This window comes from Saccoglossus kowalevskii, chromosome 1 (assembly GCF_978046115.1).
Source record: "Saccoglossus kowalevskii chromosome 1, keSacKowa6.1, whole genome shotgun sequence".
NCBI lineage: Eukaryota > Metazoa > Hemichordata > Enteropneusta > Harrimaniidae > Saccoglossus > Saccoglossus kowalevskii.
The window spans coordinates 24,050,630-24,069,428 of NC_140641.1; the positions used below are offsets into that span (position 1 = coordinate 24,050,630).

General features: G+C 36.9%; 1 long non-coding RNA gene across 1 annotated transcript; it reads right to left on the reverse strand.

The window, feature by feature from the left end:
* Positions 1 to 7,294: 7,294 nt before the first annotated feature.
* LOC102805316 (uncharacterized) lies at positions 7,295 to 9,163 on the reverse strand. The gene is made up of 2 exons (XR_014931265.1): positions 8,988 to 9,163; positions 7,295 to 7,922 (listed from the first exon to the last, which is right to left on the reverse strand). It is a non-coding gene; the product is annotated as an uncharacterized LOC102805316 (long non-coding RNA).
* Between the last annotated feature and the right edge of the window lie 9,636 nt (positions 9,164 to 18,799).

The window sequence follows — 18,799 nt, forward strand, 5'->3', positions numbered from 1 at the left end:
TATAAATCAGAAACACGTCATTCATACCAGTGTTTTGATGGGGTCGGTAAAAACACGTGGCAATGCCCCAGTAAATATGACGTCATCTCATGAATTATTAAACAGGGGGCGGTCCTAGGAAGGTGACCTTTTATCACGATCAAAACATCATGGCTTCTCTTCGGTGTATTTTCAATAACAAATTTACGAGTATTTCAGAGCCTATGGTTTACCGTGAAGAGTACAAAGTGGGATATTAAATTATTTATCCTTGATGATTTTTATGTAGTATTGAGAACCAACTCCAGGAAGCGAACGCACAATAATGAATAATCGCGTAATCCTAAAATCGAAACGCGAGGCACAGAAGTTTTGTTCATCGTTTCCAATCCTATTTTTCCCACTGCAACATATTTGTTAAAAGAAATATTTGAATTCTGTTCGTTTTTTAAGGAGGCATTTTTTTATTTTTTCCGATTTTGACAACGCCTTATTCAGGGATTTTCTAAGACAGTCGCAGACAATCAGCGCACGGATGTACGTACAAAACATGTTGTTGTACTACCGGCGACGGTCGCCTGCAAGAAGAGAGTTGCAGCTCCTAACGTAAAAGTTTTAACCGGTTTTAAATAATTAGTGTTGGAAATCTGACATGTTTTAAGAGTGCAAAATTAAGGTACATTTTCGAGCGGTCGAATTTTTCTGAATAGAAATCGGCAAATGAACAAAAATAGGAGTGCTAAACAGTGTGCTTCGTTAGTTTAAAAAAAAATGGAATGTCCGTCAAATTGACGTAAACTTCCCCATTTTTCACGGAAAAAGCAAAGGTCGTAGCCGAGTTGCAGGCTAAAAAACTCAAAAATCATAACAAAATCATCAATCAGTAAGTATTATGACAAGGAAAACAAAACATCAGACGCGGAGAAGCGGTCAGCGCATCAAAAGAGTTGTTACCGTAATGTATCAAGTTACCTCTCTGTGATTTATTTTTCATTGAAATTATTTGGTTGTTTTCAATTAATTTTAGCGTACCTCTGCAATTTATTTTAGCATTGTCAGTTGTTTGCTTCATTGAATTAAACGGAGTTCGTCCGGTTGCAAACAAAGCTGTCTCGCACCACCTAGCAAAACTTGCGAATGATCGAAGTACAGGTACCCATTGGACAAAAGATACACAAAAGTTTGTATCTCCCTGACCCAGTGCAATATATCCGGTTAGAATCAAAGCTCACGTGTCCCTTATTTGAGGGACCAGATTCTGCCTTAAAATGGGACTTTTAAGGTGTATTTTGGCGTCATTTTCGGACATTTCAATCATTCCTGATGCCTAAAATAGAGTCTAAGTTTTACCGTAGTCATTGACGCCTATTCAAGAGTATGATGTTTATTGTGACTAGCGTGAATGGGTAAGTTTCGTTTCGACAATGAGCTGTTATCACTGTAAACAATGTTAAATTATTCTTCACATGCTCAGTTTATTTTTTGAGAACAATTATTATAAAAATAAAATCTCTCAGTCAATCAGAAACTCGGATTCATGCCTTCAGGGAAAGTCATTTTTGGACGCTCACATCGATTTTGTTTTTCGTTCGGTGGGCTGATGCCTTCAGTGTAGCTTTTGCCTCTTCCGACATAGAAATCATCTGAATCTTCTTTCTACCTCTCTTTCTTTTCACACCACGCATAATGTAATGATAAAAATTAGGAAAAAACGCTGAGAAAATATAATGTTTGTTTTGCTAGCGAGCGAGAACTGATTTGAGAATAATTGCACATGCGCGTGAATTGAATGAACTATGACCCGTACAATCTCGATTTGCATATTGTCAATCAAAGGTCCGGTTATTTGGTTACTCATGCAAATTAGGCAATTGGACATAAACATTGCCACGTGTGAGTGTTTTTTTTTTTTTTTAACCAGAAAATAAACAGCAATTTTAACGGTGTTCCAATAAGAATTCATTGGTCAAATTTTCACAGAATGTTCTTTAGATAAAAATCTATATAAAAAACGAAAAAAACTATTTTTGATTGAAATTCACAAATAAACTGCATCTCTACCTTAAATACAAAAACCGGATCACTGCGCGACTGTCATGAATTTGTTTTCGCGTATCTGTTGGTCGACTTAATTAACTGATTATTAGCGAATTGCTGTGTTATGTCTGTCATCGTGTAGGCCTATTTGAAGTTTTGGACGGAACTTGGCTCAGTGGTTTGGAACTAATTACAAGATACCGTCGCTATTCTGACATCCGTAGTTATTAATGTAGTGAACGATTAATCAAAAGATATGACGTATTCAGTACTTAGTGTGATTGGCTTTATGATTGAAGGTTACGCCCTAGAGTCTTTTTACTGCATTGTAATTGGTTAGAGTTTTGAAAATGAATAAAGAGAGTTTGAGTTGGTCTTGGCGAATACTCCACGACAGACGCAGTCCTGGAGAGACTTGGGGCGAGCCTTGACGCAGTCTAAGAGAGTCTTGGGTCAGCCTTGCGATATAGTCTTGGGGACTTTTCCCCAGGGCGCTGTGTCTTATAGAGTGCTCCAAAAGATCGACTAAGACGAGAGCTGAAACGTATTTCGTTGTGTGTGTCTTATTTGACTGTAAAGTTAAAGTGACTTTCCCGATCCCGTACCTCAAGGGGACGAGATAGAGAGACGAGACGAGATTCCCCCCTGACACGAGTGGAGACCCAGAGAGAAGAGATTTACCCCCGTGATACGTGGTGTGAGAACCCTGGGCATTGTGTTTTACACACATTGACATCCTGTGAAGAGAAGTGAAATGACGAAGAGGTGTCTTTCTTGTGAACCGAACTAGCAGCGATGGCAGAGACGACTCGGAAACTGCGTTTGACGACTAACGACTTTACCCGAACGACACCGATGTACAACGCTGAAGAGATGAAGATTTCAGAACCCCTTCGGAAGGACCAGTACCGGATAGGACTGTATAATTAAGAATTGAGCGACATTAAAGACAAGAAGATGACAAAGAACGACCCGGACTAACGCGACGACAAGAGAAGAAGACGCTATATAGACTTTGAATTAGAACTTTAGCTATCTGGGTATTGCTTAGAGAACCGCTGGTTGGACACTGTAACTGACACCGTGTAACTCAAGGACGTTGAACTCTTTTCCACAATCCCAACACTATTGCTCAGTAATGTAATGTATTGCTGGTTTTTTCTATTGTTTTTACCGTTTTTTGTGATGTCGAATTGTGTGTATGTAAGCGCCCAGATTTTTGTTTTGAAATGATATTTAGTGACATTCGAGGTCCTTTATAACGATTTAAGCGCGCCTCAGTGGACAAGTATTTGCAACACAGTGTTTTGAGTTTTGTGATAGTTTATGGTGTTTTAATGAGTTTATGAGTACGGATTATGATGGGGAGAGTGATGCCCCCACGTGTTTTTTTTTAAGAGTTTTGAGATTTGTCGAGTACAGAGATACCGACGTTTTAAGAGTTGTTTTTGTTTATGTGTTGTTTCCGGAATACTTCTGACGCTTTTTGAGTTGAGAGCGCCTTTGTAACGTTTTTTAATGTCTTTTTGAAGTGAGAGTTTGGTGCGCTTATATATGTATTGTTTGATAACGCAAGTTTTTGTTCATGATTGACAGGATTATATGTAATTCAGTAGTTTCTATCGTTTTACTTTTCCCCGTCTTTAGTGCCAGAGAAGTAATGTGTTATGAAAGCGACATTTGTCTTTGCATTCTGTTTCCACGCCGTATGACTTTTGTTTAGATTAATGACTTGTGAGTTCAGTTGAAGTTTATAAGCGTATATGACAGGAGTTTGATTAATAGCTTTTTATTCATTGTTTATTAATTACCGCTTTGCAATGCTTTAACCGAGAGACGCATCCCTGGTAATCACGTGATCATGCTGTCGACTGCAGCGATTGGCTGATCGCATGGTTACACCGCCACGCCTTAGTTTTTTTGACCTTTTGATATAGAGTTTGTAACTTTAGTAACGGAGAAGGTGAAGCGACGGGTTATCTCAGCGAACCGTTTTGAGAAAAGTGAGTCGATTGGTAGCCTTTCCCTTGTTTTTGATTTATAACCGTTGATATTTGAGACTTTATAACCATTGTATTTAGACTTTATAATCATTGTACTTAATTAGTGTGTTTTACTCTTTTTGATTTATTCCTTTTATTATTAGTATTGTATTTAACCCGTATGACGATGAGTGGCTGACGGTATCTTTGATTTATGAACGTGCAATGCCGAGAGGCATATCTCAGTTTGGGTGAAGGGATGTGTCATGAATTTGTTTTCGCGTATCTGTTGGTCGACTTAATTAACTGATTATTAGCGAATTGCTGTGTTATGTCTGTCATCGTGTAGGCCTATTTGAAGTTTTGGACGGAACTTGGCTCAGTGGTTTGGAACTAATTACAAGATACCGTCGCTATTCTGACATCCGTAGTTATTAATGTAGTGAACGATTAATCAAAAGATATGACGTATTCAGTACTTAGTGTGATTGGCTTTATGATTGAAGGTTACGCCCTAGAGTCTTTTTACTGCATTGTAATTGGTTAGAGTTTTGAAAATGAATAAAGAGAGTTTGAGTTGGTCTTGGCGAATACTCCACGACAGACGCAGTCCTGGAGAGACTTGGGGCGAGCCTTGACGCAGTCTAAGAGAGTCTTGGGTCAGCCTTGCGATATAGTCTTGGGGACTTTTCCCCAGGGCGCTGTGTCTTATAGAGTGCTCCAAAAGATCGACTAAGACGAGAGCTGAAACGTATTTCGTTGTGTGTGTCTTATTTGACTGTAAAGTTAAAGTGACTTTCCCGATCCCGTACCTCAAGGGGACGAGATAGAGAGACGAGACGAGATTCCCCCCTGACACGAGTGGAGACCCAGAGAGAAGAGATTTACCCCCGTGATACGTGGTGTGAGAACCCTGGGCATTGTGTTTTACACACATTGACATCCTGTGAAGAGAAGTGAAATGACGAAGAGGTGTCTTTCTTGTGAACCGAACTAGCAGCGATGGCAGAGACGACTCGGAAACTGCGTTTGACGACTAACGACTTTACCCGAACGACACCGATGTACAACGCTGAAGAGATGAAGATTTCAGAACCCCTTCGGAAGGACCAGTACCGGATAGGACTGTATAATTAAGAATTGAGCGACATTAAAGACAAGAAGATGACAAAGAACGACCCGGACTAACGCGACGACAAGAGAAGAAGACGCTATATAGACTTTGAATTAGAACTTTAGCTATCTGGGTATTGCTTAGAGAACCGCTGGTTGGACACTGTAACTGACACCGTGTAACTCAAGGACGTTGAACTCTTTTCCACAATCCCAACACTATTGCTCAGTAATGTAATGTATTGCTGGTTTTTTCTATTGTTTTTACCGTTTTTTGTGATGTCGAATTGTGTGTATGTAAGCGCCCAGATTTTTGTTTTGAAATGATATTTAGTGACATTCGAGGTCCTTTATAACGATTTAAGCGCGCCTCAGTGGACAAGTATTTGCAACACAGTGTTTTGAGTTTTGTGATAGTTTATGGTGTTTTAATGAGTTTATGAGTACGGATTATGATGGGGAGAGTGATGCCCCCACGTGTTTTTTTTTAAGAGTTTTGAGATTTGTCGAGTACAGAGATACCGACGTTTTAAGAGTTGTTTTTGTTTATGTGTTGTTTCCGGAATACTTCTGACGCTTTTTGAGTTGAGAGCGCCTTTGTAACGTTTTTTAATGTCTTTTTGAAGTGAGAGTTTGGTGCGCTTATATATGTATTGTTTGATAACGCAAGTTTTTGTTCATGATTGACAGGATTATATGTAATTCAGTAGTTTCTATCGTTTTACTTTTCCCCGTCTTTAGTGCCAGAGAAGTAATGTGTTATGAAAGCGACATTTGTCTTTGCATTCTGTTTCCACGCCGTATGACTTTTGTTTAGATTAATGACTTGTGAGTTCAGTTGAAGTTTATAAGCGTATATGACAGGAGTTTGATTAATAGCTTTTTATTCATTGTTTATTAATTACCGCTTTGCAATGCTTTAACCGAGAGACGCATCCCTGGTAATCACGTGATCATGCTGTCGACTGCAGCGATTGGCTGATCGCATGGTTACACCGCCACGCCTTAGTTTTTTTGACCTTTTGATATAGAGTTTGTAACTTTAGTAACGGAGAAGGTGAAGCGACGGGTTATCTCAGCGAACCGTTTTGAGAAAAGTGAGTCGATTGGTAGCCTTTCCCTTGTTTTTGATTTATAACCGTTGATATTTGAGACTTTATAACCATTGTATTTAGACTTTATAATCATTGTACTTAATTAGTGTGTTTTACTCTTTTTGATTTATTCCTTTTATTATTAGTATTGTATTTAACCCGTATGACGATGAGTGGCTGACGGTATCTTTGATTTATGAACGTGCAATGCCGAGAGGCATATCTCAGTTTGGGTGAAGGGATGTGTCATGAATTTGTTTTCGCGTATCTGTTGGTCGACTTAATTAACTGATTATTAGCGAATTGCTGTGTTATGTCTGTCATCGTGTAGGCCTATTTGAAGTTTTGGACGGAACTTGGCTCAGTGGTTTGGAACTAATTACAAGATACCGTCGCTATTCTGACATCCGTAGTTATTAATGTAGTGAACGATTAATCAAAAGATATGACGTATTCAGTACTTAGTGTGATTGGCTTTATGATTGAAGGTTACGCCCTAGAGTCTTTTTACTGCATTGTAATTGGTTAGAGTTTTGAAAATGAATAAAGAGAGTTTGAGTTGGTCTTGGCGAATACTCCACGACAGACGCAGTCCTGGAGAGACTTGGGGCGAGCCTTGACGCAGTCTAAGAGAGTCTTGGGTCAGCCTTGCGATATAGTCTTGGGGACTTTTCCCCAGGGCGCTGTGTCTTATAGAGTGCTCCAAAAGATCGACTAAGACGAGAGCTGAAACGTATTTCGTTGTGTGTGTCTTATTTGACTGTAAAGTTAAAGTGACTTTCCCGATCCCGTACCTCAAGGGGACGAGATAGAGAGACGAGACGAGATTCCCTCCCTGGCAAGTGTGGAGAACCCCGAGAGAGAAGATTCACCCGTGATACGACACTCAACTGGCTCCATTTCACACCTGACTCAGTTCAAACACTTTCACAATTAGTTAAGAGCTGTTTTTTGCAACATATCCCATAGAGATGTAAATCATTACACATGCAAAATTTCATCTAGCTCAGACAACTGGAAGCGGGTCAGGGGCATTACTCATTGAACGCCCCTCGTATTACAATCCTAAAATGGTTTACATACACGCAATTTGTTTCCACCAGAACCAGCTATTTCAACTGCATGGCTGATTTTATTTAAAATATTAAAATGTTATGGAGTTACAGTGTTCACCAAGAAGATCATTTATACAAATAATACCATGCTTAATAATAAAGCAGTTATTAATGCGTATATTGTTCCAATAGATTTCCTGACAAAGACTCTCAATCTTAGGTTCTTGCTCAATATGATAATACTATTCCAACCATGCTGTAAGCATTGTTTTAAAAAAGAAAGCGTCAAATATTTATGTTTCTGTTGTGGATACATAAACCAAGAAAATGTTTAAAACTGAGGGTTATAAAATATATTACAAAAGAAACCATTGTTCTGAATTAGCTTATAGATTCAAGCAGCTTTAACAGAATCGTGGAATGTCCTCAAATTGGTTAAATCGCACTCTTGGTCTTATTTTGTATCTTATTTTTAATAATAATGCTCGTTGAAACTACGATTAACGATGCGCCGATGATACTGGAAAAGGATGGAGTGTTTCCGTATATTACAATGCCGGACAGGAATGAGGTGACGATATTTCCGGCATTCTTCGAAACTACGACCGATGCTGCTTTTTCCATCTGTAACCCCTTGCTGACTAGCACCTGTGACAACATTTCTGCAATAAAAATGAAAATGTAAGGCGATAGGTAACACTAATTTTTATATTGAATATATTTCCTCCAGACATGTATTTATGTTAAAGCGGGAGGGTCGTCACCTGCGCACGCACGCACAACACACGCTAAAATTGCAAAAGAAACCGACTCTCCCCTTTAAACTCAGTTCAGCGCTGTGGGCGATACAATGCAACTGTTTGCTGAATCTTTAAATTGTAGTCGTCGTGCGTGGTACAAGTAAATAATTCAAACTCGCAGCCATTTATGGGATTTTTAACTGGAAAAAAACCAGTAGCAACTCTTTGAATTGCCAACACTAATCTAATACATCGTCAACATATTTTGGAATCATTTCCATCTACTACGATTATTAATACTTCCTGCATTTCAACGTGATGGGCAGGTGTAGTGTCCGACTCGTGTATCATAATATGTTAAACCCAGAAAAAATAGTAATGTTTTTGATCTTCGTGCGAGTCATTAAATTAGATGTGCGTCACAGGTTTTTTTGTTTGTTTTTTTTGGCCAATTTACAAATAATAAAAATCCAAATTTGAAAATTTGATGAAAACCAGCAGAATACATATATAAAAAAAACGTTTGCGCTCGTTTAATTTAGAACACAAACACCAGAAACACTGTATTTTCTATTTGCCCTAATCATATAATTGTTTGTTTGTGTTAATGCTTCACTACATTCATTGAAATTCAGGGATTTAAATTAGAAATTACAAGTTGTACCAAGCCTACCATTTTCTGTTCAAAATCGTGATTACTGAAAAGAAATCAACTCAAAGTGATTACTGGCCAAATGGATAATGTATCTTTATGTTCCACTATATAAAATGCTCTCTTGACTCTCTTTTATAGGTAGGAACAGCACTTTTGGGGGGAAATGATCACGGTCATTATTATCGTGCCGGTCGTGTAGTTTTCTTGATCACATACAACGTGTCAATGGAATAATACTTCAGATTTCTGCAAACAATATCAACAAAGTGAACGTGGTTATTCTAGCTTGGCCATTCGCCTGATGTGGCGAGTACCCTGACTCGACGACTCACCTGCTGAAGTGAGTAGAATCAAGTATTTGAAGGAAGTCACTGAAGGAATGTGTAAACCGTCCACTGTAATCATAATGACAAATAACAGGCAACTTGCAATAGCGAATGTCAAGAAAAGCAGTCGGGCTACATTCACAGTTTGGCTAATTCTTCTGACCAAGAGATAGACGCATGAAGTGTTGAATGCTGAACAGATGCCTAAAGCGACATACAGTGTGTGAAGCTCAAGGTTGGTTCCCCAGATAAAAGTCGGTTTTGAGACGAACACAGCACCGATGAAACAGAGTACAGACATCATAAACTCCTTAAACGTCAACCTTTCTTTCAAGAGAATAGTGCCAAGTACCCCAGTAGTTACTGTGGATGTTGATGATATTGCAGCAGAATCACCTGTAAATAAAATAAGTGTTTAAATTATGTTTCAACAGTTTCTAGTTTGCGTTAAATATACACTAGTTGTTGTGAATACGAAATACTGACCATTTTCACCATATTTAAAGCGCGGTGGTCGTCGCGCAGTGCGTGTTCGAATTTCGTGCAAATAAACAATGTATTTTACACGCGTTGTATACGTCGCTATGAGTCCCATATCGAACAGGACGCGACACGACGACTGCCGCCCTTTAAATATACTGGTATCTGAATAGGATGTGCAAAACTAAACGAAGTAGCTCAATTTATTATAACCACTATTTTTACAATAAAATTTTACAATACATTTTCATATTTTTCATAATTAAGTTTTTTCATACACTTCGTATGTGTTGTTTTTCCAACTTAAAAGTTCATATAATACCTCACAACACTTTATTCAAGTAGTATTTTCAGACGCATGTTGTATGTTGCACAAGTTTGTTCAAGCGATGCTTTCATTTATTATGACACAATTGTTTGTCCAACGGAAATATACCGGTACAGTTACTATGTCACATAGGTTTGACACAAATGTTCAGATAAATGAATGTCGTTAATGCATTATATTGGAAGCAATAGAATGAAATAAGTGAGAATTATAAGTGAGAATTCCGAGCACTTTTTCCACTGTATAATCCTATTATATACTTGTAGTGTGATGCCAGTTAAGACAGAATATCATCTTAGCTTGTTATTGTCCCTTCACAAAATCTGTATGTGCCAGTCTTAGAGGTGTTATAATCACAACGATAATCACTTCAATAATTGAAATACCCAGACATTCTTAATTAAACATTCAAAATGTTTTATCATACTTACTTATTGCATCAAAGGTATTTCGCCGTGTGCGCTGCTCGTAAAATAACTTTACAGTACAGCGATACATATGGTTTGGTATAACATTCACACACACAAGATCACGTGCACGAGAGTTCAATGTTATGTTCGCCGAGTTGCATGAATGCTACAGACACACGCGTACTCACCTAAAGGAATATTTTGCCGAACTATAAACGACATTACAATCCCCAATGCGTAACACATCCCACGTATTGAAAGCAATAATGAAATCTTGTCTCCAAAAATATTCTGCTTGGTGAACAATTTCAGGTACACATAGACACAAATGCAATTCATTACTGCCCGCCAAAACGATGCCTCAATGAACGTGACCTCAGTTGACGACTTAATGGCGACAGACGTGGTTGAACTAAGTATCCCGGATAGCAGTGTAAGAAATACGCCATAATTCCTAACAGATTTCTTTTCATACGTCTGGTTCTTGATATTTGTGTTGGCATTACCGTGTTTTTCAGTATTTCCGGAACACAATCCATTCTCGAGAGCCGATCTGTTATGATTGCCGACATCCATTGTAAAGTACTAGTATATTAAGTAGCCAGAAGAGAGAATCTAAAAATTAAAACAATTGTATAATAATTTCCATATTTTGAGTTTGATATTAAATGCGATTAAAAAAATGTTATTACACCGTTATGACACAATGCAAAGCTGCGCATTCACCAAAAGTTTTCCAAAAACGGAAGCGTGAACCAGGCGGGTTATCGAACGTGTTGAACTTCTTCGACGGTGAGGACTGATTTGTGACCCTGTGGACAATGAATGGTCTTTCGTTCTCAGTTATGTGTTAACCGACTGACGCCCTCTACCAACTAGTCAACCATCAACCAGTAAATCGCATGATGCAACCGACAAAGTTGTACGAGGGGAACAGAAAGAAATGACGTGATTTGGTTAAATATTGGAACCGAGTCACCACATTCGTCAAAACGTGACATGGCATTGTTTATGCGTGTCATGTGTAGACCTTGTACTGTCATGCGTTGTTTTAATTTTACGGGGTAGATCAGTATCTTATTCTTGGTGGTCAGGTAAACCCTGCATTAAAGGTTGAAGAAACGATAACATGCCTGGTAAAAGCATGAAATCTATACACAAAGCTCGCTTAGGAGAGCGAACATTGCCTAGAAACAGAGACTCGACTACTGTAGATACTAGAAACGGGATTGGCAAGGGGTAATTTCGTAAGCTGTACTCAATTGTTTTTATTTTCGTAATAATGTAATTTAAATAAATAAAAAAACGTGAATTCGTAGACATGGACAAAGTGTAAAATGTAATCAGTTATTTTATTCGTCCGTAATTTGTACAAAGACCTTATATTTTGTAAGCGTATAAAGCATTTTCCACATTAAATGTTGTAATTCGAACGCAATTTTCAATTATGATTCTTAAATACAAATTAACAAATTACCAAGTATATCATAAAAATGTAATTAGGAATTTGCTTTATTTGTAAAGTGTAAAAAAACATTTTTTACTGTAAATGGAAATTTTCCTATTTATTTCCTGTAAAAACGTAAAATGCATTTTTTATTTCCTGTAACCTGTACTCTTGCCCCACCCCTCTAGAAAAGTAGCGATAGAATCAACGACAGAATGAGTTATGTGGTAACAAATTTTATCTTTGGTCATGAATTGAAATAACGCTTAGATTCTAAGTATTGGGGGAACTGAACACTGGATGAAATTTCTTTGTTTACTTACAAGAAGGGTGTGATGTTACTTATGAGAATTATTTGTATGTTACATAATTGAAAACCATATATTTTCAGGAAGCTGAGTTATAGAGGAACGAATCGAACATACTGGGTAGTTTTTTTTATATCGTATCACGGTCGCCTTAACTACATCTGACATATTTAAGGATGCAGTACACCTCTTTGGTAATGTCATTGTATACTGCTGTATATTAATGAAATATTCAATAAAGTATACCATGTTGCATATTTTAAAAAAGCTTATTTCCCCTGGAACATAAAAATAGCTACAGAACATCAAAATACTATTATATAATCACGTGATCACTATGCAAACACAGAGGTGTTATTTTCAAGGAAATATAAATAATGAATGAAATTGTTAATTTTTGGTGAATATTTACAACAATTTATTTATTTTTAAGTGATTCCTACAGAATGATCTCAAGCTTATTAACGGCCGATTAGAACGATAAAACTAACCGGCAAGTAAACCTAAAAAACTAGTCATAAATAAACACACATAACAATAAAAAATAAATTTAAAAAATGGGGTCTATACCTACATCGGATTTTAATCATTGTCATCTATAATTCTGGTATTGTTCATGAATCAACAATTATACATTATGGCTAATCAATGAACTACACTGTTAAATGCTGAGCAACAAGTCAATCAGTGCATAGTATTGGGTGAGAGATTCAACTGCATTTTACAACGAAAATAATTACTAATTCCATTGTCAGTAAATGTATGTGATGTGAACGTGTTTTTAGTGTCATTGAGAGGACACATTCAGTCGCTATATATAAATGATGTTGATTGCTGCAAAAATATGGTCACTGAAAAAATATGTGGGCTGTTACTAAAATTATGATAGCAAATTCTGTTTCCCTGTATAAATTGCCATGTTTATTCAAAGCTATTTAGTGTAAATCGTATTTGAAATTATATTTTTTTCAGCAAACAAATATTTAATTGTGTGCTGCAAGAAGATTATAGTTAGTATCAACTTAGAGAATTATTTTCTTGAATCATGGTGATATTTTATTGTTACTATTGTTGTTCTACTGCAACAGTTGTATGAATGCATGCATGGGACCTCCACGCACCCACCAGCATCAATTATAGCAAAAATAATGCCGCTCTGATAATCTTCAAGGCCCCCTAGGTATTTTAAAAGAATACTCCGTAAGGGAATACGTGAAAACGCCATAATAATAATCATGACGATAGCTAGCACCGTCTGCACAACGTCGCCATGCAAGTACATACTAGTATACGGATTTCGGCACACTAGGCAGGGCATTGACACGTCATAAACACACCAAGCCAATACAAATCACGTATGGTTGGTGACAACAGGGTTTTCGAAACGTACCTAGCAGCGGCTTCTCGTCGGAAAAAAGTTATTTGACGAGGCAGTACATCTGTCAAGCCGGCAAACATCCAGTGTACAGTGTATGATAAACAACGACGTACAAGCTATGTGTTTACTCTGATCGTAATCTTGTGACGTCAGCAGGGTCGCCCACACTCACGCTTGTCGTGCATGTAGTCTCTGTGATGGCTTTAACCACAGTATGTGCTTTAAGCCAGTCATGACCAACTATCGAAACACGACCACATATCCGACATGTGTATCATAAATGTACTGCAGATACACGAATAGGCCTGATATATCACTAAATGTCACACATTCTGGGACTTTCCGGATTATTATGATCTTAAATGGAAATAATTCTTATTATACCTCAGTTTTGGTCATGTGGAACTGTTGTGCACGGTCATTGTTTTTGATATAACAACTGATTTCATTTTTGAGAAAAACAATTGAGACAAACACACTGATAACACATCTCCATGAAAGGGTGTTTGACCTTTATATAGGCCTTGCCATGCGCAAGTTCTGATTTGAGTCACAGGACCGTCATATGCTATAAACTAAGAATGTACTTTAATAATAATAATAATCTTTATTGAAACCGTATCACGGAGTGGGATCTTAGTACAATAAAGTAATACAAAAAGATAGCAAACAAAAAAAAAACAAGACATTCACAGACATTTGAATAAAGAAAAGAAGAGAAAAAAAATATTTGGTGGTTGGTTGAGGCATCTGCCAATTTTGAGATTTTTTCGTAATTTGAAACAAGTGTGGATGAATTTTCCTAGTTCAATGATTGTTTTGTCATTTTTACTTTTAAGTATATCTGTAAGTTGTTCGTCATCCGCCCCAAGTTGCTTTTATTGTATTTAATATTGTTGATCATGATTTCTCGTTCCTTCTTGTAAAGATTACAATTTCCTGTTTGTCACAAACTGGGCAAATTCGGTCCTCCGCTACAATGTTATTATATCCGCCCCTTTCGATTTGAAGGGTATGAGCACTTATTCTGAGTTTTTCATAGCAACTCTATGATTTGGATTTTTGATTGTGGTGAGATATTTTTCATATGCAAATTCTGTTTTAATTCGTAACTTGTTTTTGTGGTTTTCACTTTTATTGTTATTGTGTAATGTTTCTGTGCTATGTATTTCAAAGGATTGTTCCAGTATGCTCGTTACTGTTTCAGTGATTTGTTTGTCATCAAGAGATTTATGGTTTTCCCAAAAATTTCCCATATTAAATTTTCTAAAATTTGTTTTATGTCTGTTACCCAGTTGTCTTTTCCTTTTTTTATCAAGATGTATTCCAAGATTGTAAGCATCATGTACTAGCGAATTTGGGTTAGAATTATTTATTTTGATCTAATATTTGATCATATATTTTAAGCTTGTTATTAGGAGAGGATATAACTAGTATTAGAAAAATACGAGTGGCTCCTTGAACCGCATCTCTAAACCTGGTCGCACGAGGGCGTTAGGGTCTTGTCATGATTTCACAATTGTACCGCCAAGCTCAGTTTTCGCCGTTTACTGTAAAAAAAAATACGGAACTTAACTATTGTTCGAGATCATGACGTATTGCCATCCAATGACACTCATGTTTACGTGCCAATTCGTTGAAATGATCCAAGTAAGTTCGGCATCGATATCGTCATATGTCTTGCAGCTCTGATTCAATACGTATTTCTACTACTCTTGGCAAAGGGCAATTCTCTTCATCTTTATAAATATGTTTAAATGTCAATGGCAGTTAAATCAAACCAATTTATATTGTTTCCGCTCATCTAGTCGCAATAATACTAAAATTGAAGCTAACAAAGCTCTGTTACCACAATGTTGTGTTAGTACTGAATTGACCAAGCAAGCATGCAAAATTATATAGCCATTTACTCTAGTAGCTCCGATTCACAAGAGTTTTTTTTTCTGAGCCAGTTATGCACGCACGCAGCGTGAAGCTGTGTAATTCTGCACTAGCACACCCAGTCACTGGAAAGGCTACGGGGAATAGTGTGACTCAATGAGTCGTCATCCTTTCCTACTCTTCATCTCGTCAGTAGTTGAAGAGTAGTTATAGGATTTGGGTAAGAACTTGGTCAGGAGTTCATCTGGGAAGGTAAGTCCCATATATTACCTAACTTCTCAAGATCTCTACGGAGTCCGACGTGCATCAGACTAATATTGTTGAAGTTTCTTTACTGGAAAGCAGCAATGGCGCCATATACTAGTCAATCAACATTTCACTTTTCTACACTCCTTATCTCAGAACCAAGAATAAGAAATATAATCAAAACCAATCACCGTCACTATCCCATTATCTAATCACGTGCTTAGTCTGTTCATTGTCTGAATTGTTCAATTGAAAGTGTATTTAGGAGAAACACATAACACTGGGAATGACTATTTATTTTATTCTTGCAGAGAGCGAGGAAAAAGATGCCAAACCCTACTTAGTTGGACAGTAGAAGCGATAACATATACGCATTCTGGGGAAGTTGATACACATGTGCATGACGCCCATGGGACAGTTAAAACCCTTTTTTTCTAGATGGAGTTCTCTTTGATCTGAGGGCTGGGAGGTGCGGTTAAGGGGACACTCGCCTCTGAGAACTGCCATAAGTTTTTTTTAATACCAGTTAATGCGGAATACCTACCCCAGATCTGAAAGTCAGGATTAGACCACTCCCCAAGTTATCAACCCAAAAATTCCATATCTATTTTAAGATCACCTGTGCGCAAATGGTTCTCCAAAGTTTCTTGTATCATCAATGGTAAATGTGGCATATTTTGCCAGGTGTCATTATGGTCATGCTTTAATAACTCTAAATGAAATGTCTGCAAAATTTCACAACAATATGCAAATTAAACATATGTAAGATAATGTGTGTACCTATTATGATATGCTTAGCCGCTTAGCCGGATTTGCATATGAGAATATTCGTGTTTAAAACGTCATTCTCTTGGGTTGTGAAATACTTAAGTCCACCAAAAAATGGCCACAGCTGGACTACAATTTATCCCAAAATAATACTATTCCATAAAAAAAATAATATTATTTTTTGCTCGGCTCGAACCACAGGGAACCCAGGAACTATAATCAACTGCACATGCACACTCAGATTGTATGATATGAATTTTATCATAACTGGTATCTAGACTGGTTCCTAATGTTTGAAAATATACACGGAATGAAGGATTCAGTAATCTCATATTTTGAAGGATGTCAACTTTTTTTAAATACTAGCTTTGAAAATGCTCTTTCAAATTTCGCCAACGCTTTACCTTCACTTTACCGGTATCAGTAGAAAAAATCATTCATCGAATTTATGAGATATAATTTTGAGATTATGTTATACAGTCGCAATAGTGAAATCGAGTCGAAATAGCCCCAACTGAGTTGCATGTACTTTGTAGTATTTGTAAAGAGTAGCCTTCTACAGTCATCCTGTAGTATTTTGAATATACCGAGACAAGCCTGAGAAACAGCACAATAGCTCGACAGTATTTTACGTCACTGAAAGCCAATATTTCCAACTATGGAAGCCGCGGGCCTGGAAAGTTTTCAGATTGTGCACTTTTTGGCTGTGGCTGCCAACCGCGAGAATCGAAACAGCAGTACAGATGCGGCATGTTTAAAATGTGCTCTATCGCTCCACCACGATTCATTAATCATAATGTACGTACATACGTACCTTATCCCTTTGTCAGCCTCAGTATTAATTTGTTGGTGCTAACACGTCGTCCTGTCGCAGGTTTTGTAATAAAGTCCGATGTTTAACGAAGTTCAACCATAGAGAAATAATATATATATCTTCTTTAGTGTCGTTATGCTCCAACAACACAATATAAGGCAAACTCAGTCCAACCTATACAGATAATGGTGTAGTCCACCCTGAGCTGCTGCCAACAACAGAAAAATAGATGTTGTCGCGGGTAGGAGCTGTTATTTGGGAACCAACATTATTCATCAGTACGTTTTTTTAAAGTATTTGAATAGCGTAGCTTGGTCATTTAAACTTGAACTAATTCATAAATAATTCATATACAATTCGGTTTTCATATAGTACAGAGATTCGAAATAACTGATGCAGATTCTGAATTTATTATATGTTGCTTAGTGACCAACTTTAGCTTATAATCTACCATGAAAACGTTACCAAATAAGTTGTTTTATTAACCAGGACATATGTAGCAGCAAACGACACCATCATTTTAGCTTCGAGTGCGAACTAGTCTTGCCTATAACTACTGCGCACATGGGAGTTAAAATCACATAGATTTTGCAAGGGACGGTGTACTCAGGCTTAATTCATAATTGAAAAATTCTATATATATATATATATATATATATATATATATATATATATATATATATATCTGTTCTATTTTTATAGAAGAACCTTCCCAAATGAAAAAAAAATTCTAAAATTTAAAAATATAAGAGGTAGTCACTAAACCATGTACTTTCACACTCAAGCAAGAGAATAGACATGTTGGTGAACTAGCCTTGCACTGTGAGTGTTTTATTGTTTACACTCCAGTTTATTTCACAAATAAAAAAATTAAAAAAAAAAGAACTGCAGACCACACTTCTTTATATTTTTTAGTGGGCAAGCCATGTTTCCACATACAAAAATACACATAATATTTCTATTTAATTTATTTTATTTAAAAAAAAAAAATATTTTAGAAGCATAACAATACAACGACTAGATTTGGTGTCACAGTTTGCTCCCAATTCATACTGGAATATTGCCAGCAATAATTAATAAAGCTTGTTCAGAAAACCATTTATTCCCGACATCATATTCAATGGCTAGTTCTTAGGATCTACAACAGTAAATAAATAAACAGAAATCATTTTGATGCGTGTTTTTTAGATGACACTGCCATATCGCACAGATATTAAACACCACCATATCGAATTTGGACCATACCATTTCAAGCTGCAGGATGTCTAAACAATGACTCAACATACAATAAACACATCTCCCACCCACCACACAAATTTTAGCCACAATTGAACAACCAAGAAAGCAACAAATATCAGGCTGCATCTTGAAAACAACGAGATACCACATTACAACCAGTCATTACAAACATGAAATCCTCCACCCCTCCCAGTACACCCTACAGCATTAATGGTTCCTATACTCATTTGCATCTGTACAACAAGCTTAGCCAATAGATGCACCTGACTCATCAAACTTTTGACCAACCACTCATTCTAAATATTGTGGAGTGAGGGCGCTATTTACTAATGAGAGGAATCTTTTAAATAAATTAAACAGATATATATATCTGTTTATATTTATAATTATATTTATATATAATTATATAAAGTTTTAGAGACTTTGAGGGACTCATCATGACGTTCTACCACGATATGGAGCTGAGTTCCTTCGCCGAGGCATCACATGCCACGATCATGATCCGACATAAAATTATAT